This window comes from Sipha flava, unplaced genomic scaffold (assembly GCF_003268045.1).
Source record: "Sipha flava isolate LNK unplaced genomic scaffold, YSA_version1 175_pilon_pilon, whole genome shotgun sequence".
Lineage (NCBI taxonomy): Eukaryota > Metazoa > Arthropoda > Insecta > Hemiptera > Aphididae > Sipha > Sipha flava.
In genome coordinates, this window is record NW_020272033.1 from 522723 (window position 1) to 535958 (window position 13236).

A 13236-nucleotide genomic window follows, 5' to 3' on the forward strand; every position below is an offset into this window, starting at 1 on the left:
ATAGTGTTTCCGGCTCCGAATCTGTCGAGGAAAAAGTAATTTTTGATTTTCGAAAAGATTGTCTGTACTCGTATGATCGTTCACAACATTTTCGGTGTTTATTGCTGCAATCATTGCTTTGTTACACGAATACAAGTGAACACTAGAAACATTGCTATAATTTCTGTTGTTGCGTTTGATACACTAAAATCAAAACTAAGCATGTATAAATAATTATATGTTTACATATATATATATATATATAAAAAAGCTCCGTGGATAGTAACCTTTTATGATTTAAGGTTATAGTTAAATTCTGTTGAATTATTTGTCAACGACACTGGGGGCCAGTGTACTACAGTGTACGTATAATCATGTAATCGATGTCGCAGACATCAGTTCGATTCTAGGGTGTAAAAAATGCTACGGTAGTAGAATACAGTGCCGGACGTCTAAGACTGACTGAGTTGTGAGATTAATTTTCAGGTTATGAACCACATTGATTAAGATAAAAGAACTTGAGAGTACAATTTTCAGTACAGTACAGTAATTTTAATTTTAAATACCTATTGCGAGTCACTTGAAACGTATATATGAAAATTATTAAGTGGAAAATAACCTTTTAAGTATACCTTATGCAACGGTATATTTCATTGATGAACAGTAATTGAGACTTGATTATTTTGATTCTCAAATACAAAAATAATTATGTAAATACAGTTTTTTGATATTTTGTAAATGCACATATTATATTTTTGTCAATATATTTGTGCACGTTGTTTTTCTATTTGATAAGTAATCGTTGATAATACATCAGAATAATAGTTTAAATTTTTGAATGATGTTTGATCAATCTCATTTGTTGAAAATATTCGTTTGGCGGTGACACACAGGTGTTTTACTGCAGGGGTTCCAAATATGAGTATTGATACAGCATTAATAATTAATGTTGTAGCATATTATGATTGCCTCGAAAGCCACACGCATTGTTAACCCCGAGCTCTCTACGGGCTCGAGTGGGTGACATCGGCGCGTATACCTTCCCCTCCATCCGTTACTGAAACGTACGATTAGGACCGCATTTTTCGGAGGAACGGTTAGCAATTGTGATTTTCGTACCGATTGGGCAAAAATCGATGCTCAACGGACGTGTACATGTGTCGGAACGTTTTCTAGGCGTGGAAAGAACGTAATAAAAAAAATGATCGCGACGAACGAAAACCAAAAACAGTTTACGGGGGTGGTACGATCGGGGACGGCATAAGCGCCCCGTCGCGCGTAAAATCCTTGGAAGGTGATCGGTACGGATCAACAATAGACGGAAGGAAAGGTGTACGGTTAACAATATGAACGATGTGCAGTAGAAACGAGCGACAATAGTAGGAGGAGGGCCGGGCCTGACCGTAACCGCCGCCGCTACCGTCCGTCGACCGCTTCGCCCCGTCGCCGACGCCGTCGTCGCCGTCGTCGGCTGCCCGTAACAATGGCCGGGGCGCATGCCTGCGGACCGTCTCGGCGGCGGTTCTTTGTTTTCCAACCTTTTGATTCGCCCGAGACAAAAGGTATGGGCCACCCCTCCACGCCGCGCGCGCGACACACCGCCTTCGGCCGGCGGCGGGGGGCGGGCGGTGTACGTACGCGCACCGAAATCGCCACCACCGGCGTCCGTCGCGCACACACACACACACACGGGCGCGCGATCGACGTCACACACGCTCGCGTCGGGCGCGCGCGCGCGACACCGAAAACCCCATCGGCACGGCGGCAGCACCCGTAGCCACCCGAATTTCCACCCGCCCGCCGATCACCGCCCTCCGACGGACTGCGACGACGACGGCGGCGGCGGCGGCCACGACTCCGCCGCCCGCCTGCCACCGCCACCGCCGCCGCCGACGCGAGCAAACGGTCCGTCAGTCAGTCAGTCAGTGTACCTCGCACGTTACGGTGTGCACATCGCGTACAGCTCGTCCCGCGCGATCGCTCGCTCGCTCGCTCGCTCGCCCGCGCCGCGTACACCTCAAACGTCGTTATCACGCGCTTACGGGACATCTCGCTCTCCCTCCACACTTATATTTCTGCTGCAGTCTCTCGGGTGTACGATCGATGCACTCAATCCGTATTCGACACGAGTGCTCCTCCGTTCTCCACGCCATCGCTCTCGCTGCTTCGCGTTTCCGCGACGAAACAATTTTAATCCTTCCCCACGCCCCCCGGTTCGGTTCCGCACTCGGCTGATCCTTCGCTCGCCGTGTCCGCCGCCGCAGTCGTCGACGTTTATCGTGCAACATTTTTCTTTCTCCCGATGGCGTTCCCGGCCGGTGTCGTCCGTTCCGTTCACAATACTCATCTCGGTAAGTCTCTTTCCGCTGATACGTTTTGTTTAGTGATTTTTAATTATTTTTTTATTTTTTTTTTTTGCCGTTTCGTCGGCTTTCGGGGTAGAATAAGTACGTTTCGTTCTGGCGGAGAAACGATAAACATCTCCACACCATCCTCGGATCTAACAGCATTTTCCGAACCGTGACCGCGGTTAGACCGGCGACTGTTATAGTTTGCCATTTTTTTTTTTTTGCCCCCACCGTGCATAATTCCATGATTAAGTGCACACGCGATTCATTAGGCAATCGTGATTCGTTCACCGGTTTTCAAAGACGTTTTATTACCATTAACGCATTCGATTGACCGCTGCAAAATTTGTTTTACGATTCGGTTCTGATCCGAAAGCGGTTACTGCTGCGCTACTACTGTAAATTGTGTTGGTAATGAATTTTATCAATTTTTTTTTCTCGTTAAAAGAAATCTTATCGAGACACGCGATTGTCTCTCGTAATTCGAATTTCACTGCATGGGAACCATTCATCGAACCGTTATGTCGAATACGATGAAAATGATATTACGATTTATTAAGCTACGAAATAATAACCCAAGGCATTATGATATTATTTTTATTTATAATTATATACAAACTATGATTGACGAAATATAGGAACACGTGAAAATAAATGCGAACCTTCTATGAAAATACAATTATAGGTACTTCTTACACTAAATCTATGCACTCGTTTATATTTACATATATATTTGTTTTCACATAATCAGTACGGAATAAAATTATTTGTGTTCAATTTGCTTGTTCAAGTTATTACATTATATTCAGGTCGATGTGACTATTATGATACATTACAACAAAATTATTGTTGGCCATGCGGGCGTTTTTCACAGGAAAATAATAAACATAATTTATCGTAATTCGTAATTATATTTTATACTTTTATTTTATCGTTTCCGTTGACACACTTTGGTAGTGGTGTATATACCCAATCGTTCGTATATAAATATACAACACAATAATAATTATATTTGCGGATTGACAGTAATATTTATATAACAACTACAATGGTAATCATATTGTTTCTACATACATGTTGTGTTCGTGTAAACCTTTTTTTCCGCCCATCCGTTAACTTTGCCCGCTTTGATGTCTCACGTGTATAATATCAGGTGTATATATAGTATTATAATGTATTTTATTTTTTATTTTTTCAACCATTAGAAATATTAATAATTATCATAATTCCCTTCATTGCACACCGCGGCGGTGGCAATGGACCCTTACGTTGTCCGGATGACATCTACAAAGGTGTTGCGATTTTTACACTGCATCGGGTCTTTGATGTTTTTTTTTTTTTTTTGTCACTGGTATAACTATCTTGGCATTGCGGTCATCAAGGATTGGGAGGCGTGTTTTATGCGTACACGCACGTGCCTTATAAAAACATTTAAAAAATAAAAAAACGCGTTGAAAAATTTAAAATAAAATAAATAACTCCCGCTGTGCTGTGGGTACAATAAGAAAAAAACTATCGCATTGTTCAACAGAAGAAACTATGAATTAAACCCAGTTCTTTTTACTCTATGAGGTTTCGTGTAACTACTGACTTTATTATAATCTGAAACTGACCGAAACCGTTTAGCAGGTCCACACATAAAAAGATTGACGACGTTAACGAATTTCCGGTGTTCCATCGTCTTTTGGTAAATGTGCCGACAAAAAATAAAAAAAATGGAATAAATATATAAATTCGCGTGCCCAGTTTCAAACGATATTTTCGTCGCGTCGTTTAATCTCATTAACATGATACGTCCATGTATCATTGGTACTACGACAAAAAAAAGTATACATTTATACGTGTAGGTACGTATATTAAAATTATGTATAATATGTATAATGTTAAAAATGTTTAATATATTAAAAATTTTATTTTATAAATAAAACCCCATGTGTCGTTTATGGGCTACGAAAATTGCTAATCAAAGGAGAAAATGTTATAAGTTTACACTTTACACTCGCGCACGCGGTTGTCCTCGCGTTGTTACTCATGCCTGGCTGGTGCAGCGTTCTAACGATTTATTTTTTTATGCGTTTTGTATAATTACACTTGTTCTTTTACATATTTTATTTCTGTTCATATTTATACTGGGTACTACGATCTAATTCAACGTATTAAAAATTATAATGCTATTTCATTTTTATTTTGCTTCATTCATAAGTCTATCCTGATTTTTGTTATAATCGTGTGTATTCGTCGGAGCGACGGCAATCAACGTCTCGTGGCCGTATGGACGATTAATTGAATTTTATTTGTGCATTCCAACGTGCACGTCTCGGAAAACGCTCTTCGTATTATTCATTCTTTCGCTGTATTTATAACAAATTTATCGATCGTCCAAAACCGGCCGATGCGTACAATATTATTATCTAACAAATGTCATCTGAACTTCTTTTATGTCTCCGATAAGGTAAAGCGTTACGATTTCTGGAAATGTTTAATCACCTGTACCAAAACTTATCTTCGGGGCTTCTAATGCTTTGTCTCGGAATACCACATTTTAAATGCCATAATGCGCACGCGTGAACAATATTTTACGACCGAATTACTGCATATCCGACGTTTTCGAAGAATTTATTTCAAAATAATCGTTTTTTCGTAAACTTTCAGAAAGCTTACGGTCGAATTACTATACAGACGAAATATCTTTAACTCCGTAATTGGTGGTGGTTGTACGATTAATGAACATTTAATTTTTGTGATTATTGATAAAACAGATATTCTATACTACGAACGTGTTACATCGATCGAAAGATTGGCAATATCTTAATAACAATTCATATTGTAATAATTAGATATTATTTACTGTATATGACATTTGATAACTTGAGTACACACGCGTATATTTGGTATTATAATAATATCCTGGGTTAAATTTCATTATTACGTTTTTATTATTTTACGACAAAGCATGTAGTTAAACCAGAATATTAAACGTTATTTTTATTTTCTTATTATTACGTCCCTTTATCTCTTTTTATGAAATTTATATTCGGACGTGCAATGAATTAACTATATTTAGATGCAACTATTTTTAATTGTCTCTAGTACAACACAAGTTACTTTCGGGCGTCCTCTGTTATGTTAAATTTGTTGAATGATTTTTAGCCGAGCAAAAAATAAAATACAAATGAAATCCGTATTTTTAGCGAATAAATCCTCACTAGATTTTCTTCGCAAGACATACGCATACACACAACATACGTGACACACGCGCGATGCCTCGACAATATCATATTATTACATTAACCGTAATAATATGGCAAAGTAACAGAATTTTTTTTTGAACAATTAAAAAAAAATAACACTGAATGAAATATTCTCCAAGAATTTGAGTTAATTATACTGTGGGGGTAGAGAGATTGTCTTTTTATTATAGAACAAAAAAAAAAAAAAAATTTTTCGCCACGGACGAAAATTCGCATTATACTCGTACACCGCAGTAGTGTAATAATAATAACATAATGATACATATGGGACTCTGCCACCACTGCTAGTGATCTAAATAGGCGTATATATTTATACGCGTCTGGAATCAAAAATAAAACTCTACTACATATTGGCCGAACCAATATCGTAATATATACACATTTCATTATTCTTATATATACATATATACGGCGGAATGCAATAATAAATCGGGCAAGCATGTGGATAAAAATCGACGGCGTGTAACAACAATAACGGTCGTAAATAAAGTTTGAAACGAAAAAAATTAAAAAGTGTTCGTTGCGAATTAGTAAATTACTTATATGTGGTGTATGTGTTTTTATCGAATTACTGTGTACTGTGTGCACGCGTGTGTGATGGATATACATTATGCAGGAACGATGATTTTAATTTATTATATGGACTATTATTATTTATAACTAATATTTTTGTTGGTGCCGTGTGCCGGTCGACCTGGGGAAAAACTTCTGTTGATAACGTTTGAAATGTACATCGCGTCGTACTTGTAAGTACCCAAACGCCATAAGAATTCAAGATTTAACTAGTTTTGATTTGAACATAGGTGGTTTGACCTTTTTCAGTTGTTGGTTCAAGCACAGTTAATAGCAACCACCCACCTACCAAAAAATCATATTAGGTAAAAAAATGTACCTAATTTCTGTTAAATTACCAACATTTTATATTACTTATTGATGCCAGTGGCCAAGACCAAGACCCATCTATTAAGATGACACCCGCTCCAAACTTTTTGGTAGATCAGTGAATAAAAAAGTTCATGATCCAGTCGCTTCTGGATTTGAATATTAAATGACGTTTAGTCTTACAAAAGCAGTATTTTTTATAAATATTCTAACAATGATTTTATTATTTAATGCATCCATTATTTATGTATTACATTTTATATTTATTATATAATATTGTTGATAAAGGTTAAGTTACATGATTAAAATTAACAACCAATTTTCTACTATACTTGGATGTTATGATACATCGACTTCCTATTTCATCGTGAAATTCAAACAATTTAAAATACTTAGTACCAACACTCTAATATCATACAAATATACCTGTACACAATACAAGGTAAATGGTGTTGTCCTGCCTTTGAGAGGTGAAAAAAATAATCATCCTCAATAACGCTCAACAACAAGAATCGCCTTTCCCTTTTTTCTTTTTTTTTTTTTTTTTTGTGTGAAATTAATCAATTCGTTTTCGTTTCGTTTTTATTCTTTTTAATCAATTTTTATTCGTTGATATTTGGTGGGTTTATCGTTCGCCTGCAGAAAAATAATTATAGAATTAAAACCGAACGAATAAAGCGGCGGCACAAAATCACTAGCATTTAATGAGTTATATGCGGAATTTTAAAGTAATAATTGATCTTGGTTAAAGTACACTTTTTCGCTGTCATCATATATTTTTAGAGTTATAAATTTTTTTTCGGAAGTCATAATTACCTTTAAAAATGCGTTAATCTATATTATTACAATTAATGAGCCAACCTGAATATAACATAATATTAACAAACGCGTCTGATGTCGCCGATAATGCGGCCATGTCGCGCACCCTCGTCATCGTCGTCGTCGTGTCGAACGATAACAAAGCGCTTTCATTGACCACAATATAATATTGTACGTATATACCGGTACGCCCGTGCGCAATATTTTTATAACGAAGGTTCGGTTTTTAACTCGACAAACGTCATTAATACCGCACTGTACACGCATATTGTACATTGTACATAGGGTACTCTTTATTAATTTCCTTTTTATTTAAATTTTAATAAATGGAGCGTATCGCAAAGGAATTGATCCATTCGCGCGTTTCCATATAAACGTATCATACGTGCCGTATACGAACGTATATAATATATAATGTAATACGTAAATTATAATGGAGTGTCTGTTGTTCGACGGGTTCACATGTGCAATCCAAGCACATTACCGACATTGACACATTCGTACATACACAGTAGCTTGGCATAATAATAATTATAACGGTGTACATACTCGACGATGATTAATAATCGTCGGCAATTATGTGTATAAAATGTATGTGTATGTCGGCCTTACACGCATATATAGTATAGGTGTACCACGGGCAAGATTCCATCGACTGTATAACGTATCGCAGAAGACACACATCGAAAACGACTTGATGCCGTCGCGCCCCTTGTGCGTTCGTAGAGATCTCATTTTTCTCTCTTCCGACTCGCCCTCGGGACCGGGATCGACTAATCTGGAAGTCGTGTTAACAATAAAAACAACAACAACGTCGTTTCCGGCGGTGAGGGTATCAATTTAATGAGCCTTACGCGGGGCAGTGGGGGTGTATTTTAGTTTTTTCGTTTTAACGACCGCGCCAGTGCACTGCACGTAAAATAATATAATTACCTACTCTTCTTGCACTACGGTGCCATCCGAGGTACTCCTCGTACGTTGGCCCATTTGTGACTGAACGGAGAATCGCAAGACGGGTATTTTCTGTTTTTTTTTCCTTACCAAAAATATCGGATGCATGTAATCATTTGTCGTTTGTCACACATCTTGAAGATATTAAACCTCAGAATGATTCCACAATTTTACGACGGCCTCTCTATTTCTGTCGAGATAAGGACGACGACGATGGCTCTGTCTTAAACGTGTTTTATATAGAGTACACTCGCGTAGGATAGGGACCAGGGGTAGGTACTTAAATTTTTCAATAATCTCGAAAGACTTTTTTCTGCATAAAAGACAATCATATAATCATAATATGATATGAATTGCAATACACGTGCTGCGATTTACATACTTTCGATTGTAGTTCGTATTGGAATTGTTGTTTTTACGGAGTAATTAAAAACAAAAAGTAGAAGTTATTTTCGATGTTCGTGTATTCTTTGCCGTGAAAACCCTTAAAAATAATAATTTGATTATTTCTGCTGATAACACATCATTTCGCATTCACTTCAGTACCCACCGTCTCCTACGTGGTTATCAATATAATCGGTATTATTATAATAATAATATATGTGTATATATATATATATATATATGTTGTAGAAACTATTTCGAATTAATTAAATTAGTGAACGCGGCTGTCAGGTTGCCAGAGACCGACGTTAATTTACGATAAGCGCCTTATCACGAACACGTACCTAAATTTATACAAATATATATTTATATATTATAATACTCGGGCACAAATAACAACGCAATTTTATATTTTTGCGTAAACGTGTTATAAGTGTTTAAAATATTTTCGTTCTTGTATTTGGTTATTTGGTGCGGGTCTATTTTGTAATGCCATGTACTGCTTAAGTAAAACGATGTAATAGTGACAACCAGCAGGATGAACAAATATTCAATGCGAATCCTATGTCAGCACACAGAAATGTGTCTTCCTGTATCGTAGTCTGCGCCATTGCAGTAATTATCCCCTGTTCGCAGACCGATTCCTATGCGTCTACTACGCCTTGTATACACATGTGTTCGTGAAAAAAAAAAAAAAAAAGAGAGAAAAGAAAAAATTCGGTTCTACCAACAGGTTTGGCCCTTAGCGTTTTGTTCCGTTGTCGTGTCAGGGGAGAAACCCATATAATACGATTCCTCTAAATTCAGTCTTTTCTTCTGTAATAATTTGTATAAATCAACCGACTTTATAGCATCCATATGCTGTACTCGTGCACGCGTTGAACAGTATCTCGGCCGTAAACCCACCTACGATAGTCCTAAATGTACATTGTATACATGCGGTTTTCACTATATATATACGATGTAATCATAATAAAATAGTATATTGTTGTCATTTATTCACCACGTCAAGATGAACTTACAGCTCTTTACTGTTTGCGGCGTGAATTTCAATCAACATTGTTCTTAATGAACATTTTATTATACGTTGTGGCGATTATAAATAATAAATACCGCTTTTCATTTTCTTAGATCGACAAAGGTCTTTTATATTAACCAAAAAATACTCGAAAAATCGTAATTTTAAACGGACTACAGTATTCAACATTGTTATATTATGCTTTATTATAAACGATTCGAGTTTCAAGTGTTTTGTATAGCAGTTTTCAATAGCTTTTATAAACGTTATTAATTAACTTCAAATCATAGTTTTTTTTATTATTGTTCCAGTTAACCGTTATTAAGATTAAATTAGAAGACAACTTGTACACCACCTTCTTTCTTATGACAATTTGAATAAATAATAAAAATATTACTAAAATGAAGAAAATATATTAAATGGTTCAATTGATATATTGACAAACAGTTTATAAATAGAAATCAATAAGTAAATCAAATAATTCGAATAAACACGTATCGCAGTATGTTAAGGTAGTTTGTGTGGTATTTAATCGTTACTCGTACGCGCGCGCACGTGAAAAAAAACGTATTGAAATTGCCTACACAGTCCGCCGGACTCGTTAGTGTGTCGCCCCCCGGGTACGACGACGTGGATCCGTCGTGACGGAGATGATTTCACACTATACGGATGTCCGTTAAAAAGGTATCTATTTTCGGTGAACGGTCCAGTGACGGTTTCGGTAAATGGGCTGCCGCGTGTATTTTCTTTGGACTGCATTCCGGATCGGCGTTGTAAAAGTCTCGGTGGGCGCGGGGGGCGCGTGCGTCAAAAGGATTAAAATAGTATCCTTTCAATTTAAAACGCTCTAAAACAAACAACGGTAAATCCGTCTCATTATCGTTGGTTTTATTGGTCGTAAAAGCCTTCGCGTGGCGGAGCCCGGTTGACATATCGCGCGCGCGTAGGTTCCACGTTTCGCCGACGGAGGCGGGCACGCCGTCCTCCGCGCACGGTTTGGAAATGTGACGGGTTGAGTGTCGTGCAACCCGCGGCAGCGCTCGTCCGTCGCGCGACGCCGACCGTCCGGTTTTCCCGACTCGATGTTTCCGTGCGCCGCCGCGGCGACACCTCTCGTCCGAACGGAAACGATAACAATAACGTTGCCATACAGTGTTGGACGCGCACGCGCACGTGTTATGTTCATAACAATAACATAAAAACGACATAACAACAACAACTATTATTGTGTTCGGCTACGGGTTCCACGGTCTTTTCACGAAATGTTCACCAGATGTGTCATTCCTCCACCGCGACCGTGTTGCAGTTTCTCGGTTACAAAAAAAAAATAAAAATGTCCTTTGTTCTATATAAAGTTTCCGCGTGCGCGTGCAAATGCACATTAGTGTTTTGAAGCGACGGGGTACTTACTCGCGCGCGTACGGTAGTAGTGGTAGCAGATACGTCATAAACCACACGCGCGGTGGTATTACAAACGTGTGGGAGGGTTAAGGCGCGCGGGGGACGGGGGAGACCCGACCGAGACTCGTATAAACCGTGACTAAACCGTTTTTTTTCCGTACGCGTTATTATTATTATTTCATTTTTTTTTTCGTCTTTTTTTTAAACACTATTTTTATCCAAACGGCTGCCGCCTCTACCGCCGGCCGTGTCCGCGGTAGAACTGTTTTTCGGTTCGTATGTGACAAATTCGTTTTAAATCCACTTCCGGCGTCGTCGTCGCCGTCCTCCTCCGCGGACACGAGGGGAAACGAAAACGTCAACGGACACATAAACAGTGTAAACGACCGCGACGTAATGTATATTCTTGCATATTATACTTACACGTTCGAGCACTGCATTGCTTGCAGTTTTTTCCCCGATAAAACGCAATCGTTCAATAACAGCGTGTTCCCCCCGGGGTAATAAAATAAATCGAATGGTAAATCAAATAACCTGGTTATTCTGAAACTTGATTACAAGTTTGCTTGATATAAGTAGTTGAACCAGACATCTTCTAGGTACACACAACAAAGCTAAAATGTATCAAAGAAATAAAAGCTAACGACCTACACTCGATTCTAAGAAAACTGAGATAGTGACAGCGTAATAGACGGCCCTGCAATCATGGAAGATATGAAAACCAAAATGTTAAAATGTTCTAGGTATTATTAAATAGAACCATTGATTTTTATATAATCAATGATAGAACAATAAAATAAAACGAAAAACTATAGCAAATACGCGATTCACTTTTAAAAACACTTTAAGAAAAAAAAAATGTTACTTTTTTCAATTTAATAAAATTAATTTCTATACTTTTTGGTTTCATTGCATATGTTGATTGATAGCACAATTAAATAGCTTTAAAATAAAAATAAAATCACGTTGAAATAGTAAAAGGTTTTTAAAGATACATAAAAATAAAGGTAAATTTCCCTTAACTTAAAAAATAAAAAAGTAAGACCCTCTTTTATAGGGTATATCTTCGTCATTTTTAGTATACTTTCATACGACGGCGGCCGATCACTTCACTTCGGCACACATTGTACCTATATGATTATTGTTTATTAACTATATACGAGTTATATATATATATTATAAATAAATTATTTTTACTATAATGTTATACACAATGTCGACAAGTCGTCGTTCGTAATTTCATCATTGCACGTGGTTCTAATGTCGCACTCGAATCGATCGTTCCTATTGTGTTTCAAATGCATTTCCCATACCAATCTTCTCCGACGGCATGCAATAAAAAAAGATAAACAAAATGTTATAATGAAACCGAACAACGCGTTTGAGAGATCACTGTACTTTTTGATAATCAAAGTGCTAAAACGGTGGAAACTCTCTTAAAAATTTACGCAAAACGCCTTGTACTGCGTGCAATGTATATAGTCGACTTTTATTACCGACAGCGGGACAATGAACATTCGTTGACCGTACGCCGTTACGTATATTATAGCGTGTATTGAGATGGTTATCGCGGGGTGCGACTGGTTATACATATTTTCGACGTACTCTGACAGCCATATATAACTCTATTAAACATGTATGCGTACACACCGAATACGGTTGGAGTCGTGTAATTACCAGTTTTTTTTAAATTTTATTTTTTGCTCTCCCGCGCTCACTTTTTCGAAAAACCACGCCCGAGTGCTACTGGGATTGCTACGGATTTTTATTCACGTCGCCGTCTCGGTATTTCGTCGTATACAGTTATCGATAGTAGTGCGCACAGAGGATGTATGAAATCGGTCAACATTGCGTGCATTGTTTTTAATCTATAACACTCATAAACACATAAAAAAATATCGTATTTATTATAATATGAGTTCTTCCCACGTGATATTTTATTATTATTCGTTTATATTGGGTGACGATAAAGCAAAAAATGATGCTTCATTCGAACCTTTTATTACTATTAATAGTCATCATTATATATTATTTAAAATGTATTGCATGCATGTATACGAGAACGTATCTATGCATATATATGCTTTATATTATCGTATATGTAACATTTAAAATACGCAACAAATATAAATACCTAAATATCTTCTTTTTATTTTTAACGTAAAATTATGATTTTAATCGATATTTACTTATTATTATATAT

At 37.4% G+C, this 13236-nt stretch overlaps 1 protein-coding gene across 2 annotated transcripts in view; it reads left to right on the forward strand.

The window, feature by feature from the left end:
- Positions 1-13236, forward strand: part of LOC112680253 (alpha-protein kinase 1-like) — a 123170-nt gene that overhangs the window by 64718 nt on the left and 45216 nt on the right. Inside the window, exon 1 of one of the 2 annotated variants that reach the window (XM_025550291.1) lies at positions 1911-2330. The exons of the other annotated variant lie outside the window; for it this stretch is intronic. The gene's annotated coding sequence lies outside the window, so the exon portion shown is untranslated. Of the gene's footprint in view, positions 1-1910; positions 2331-13236 lie in introns of those variants that run through there. 2 annotated transcript variants of the gene reach the window in all.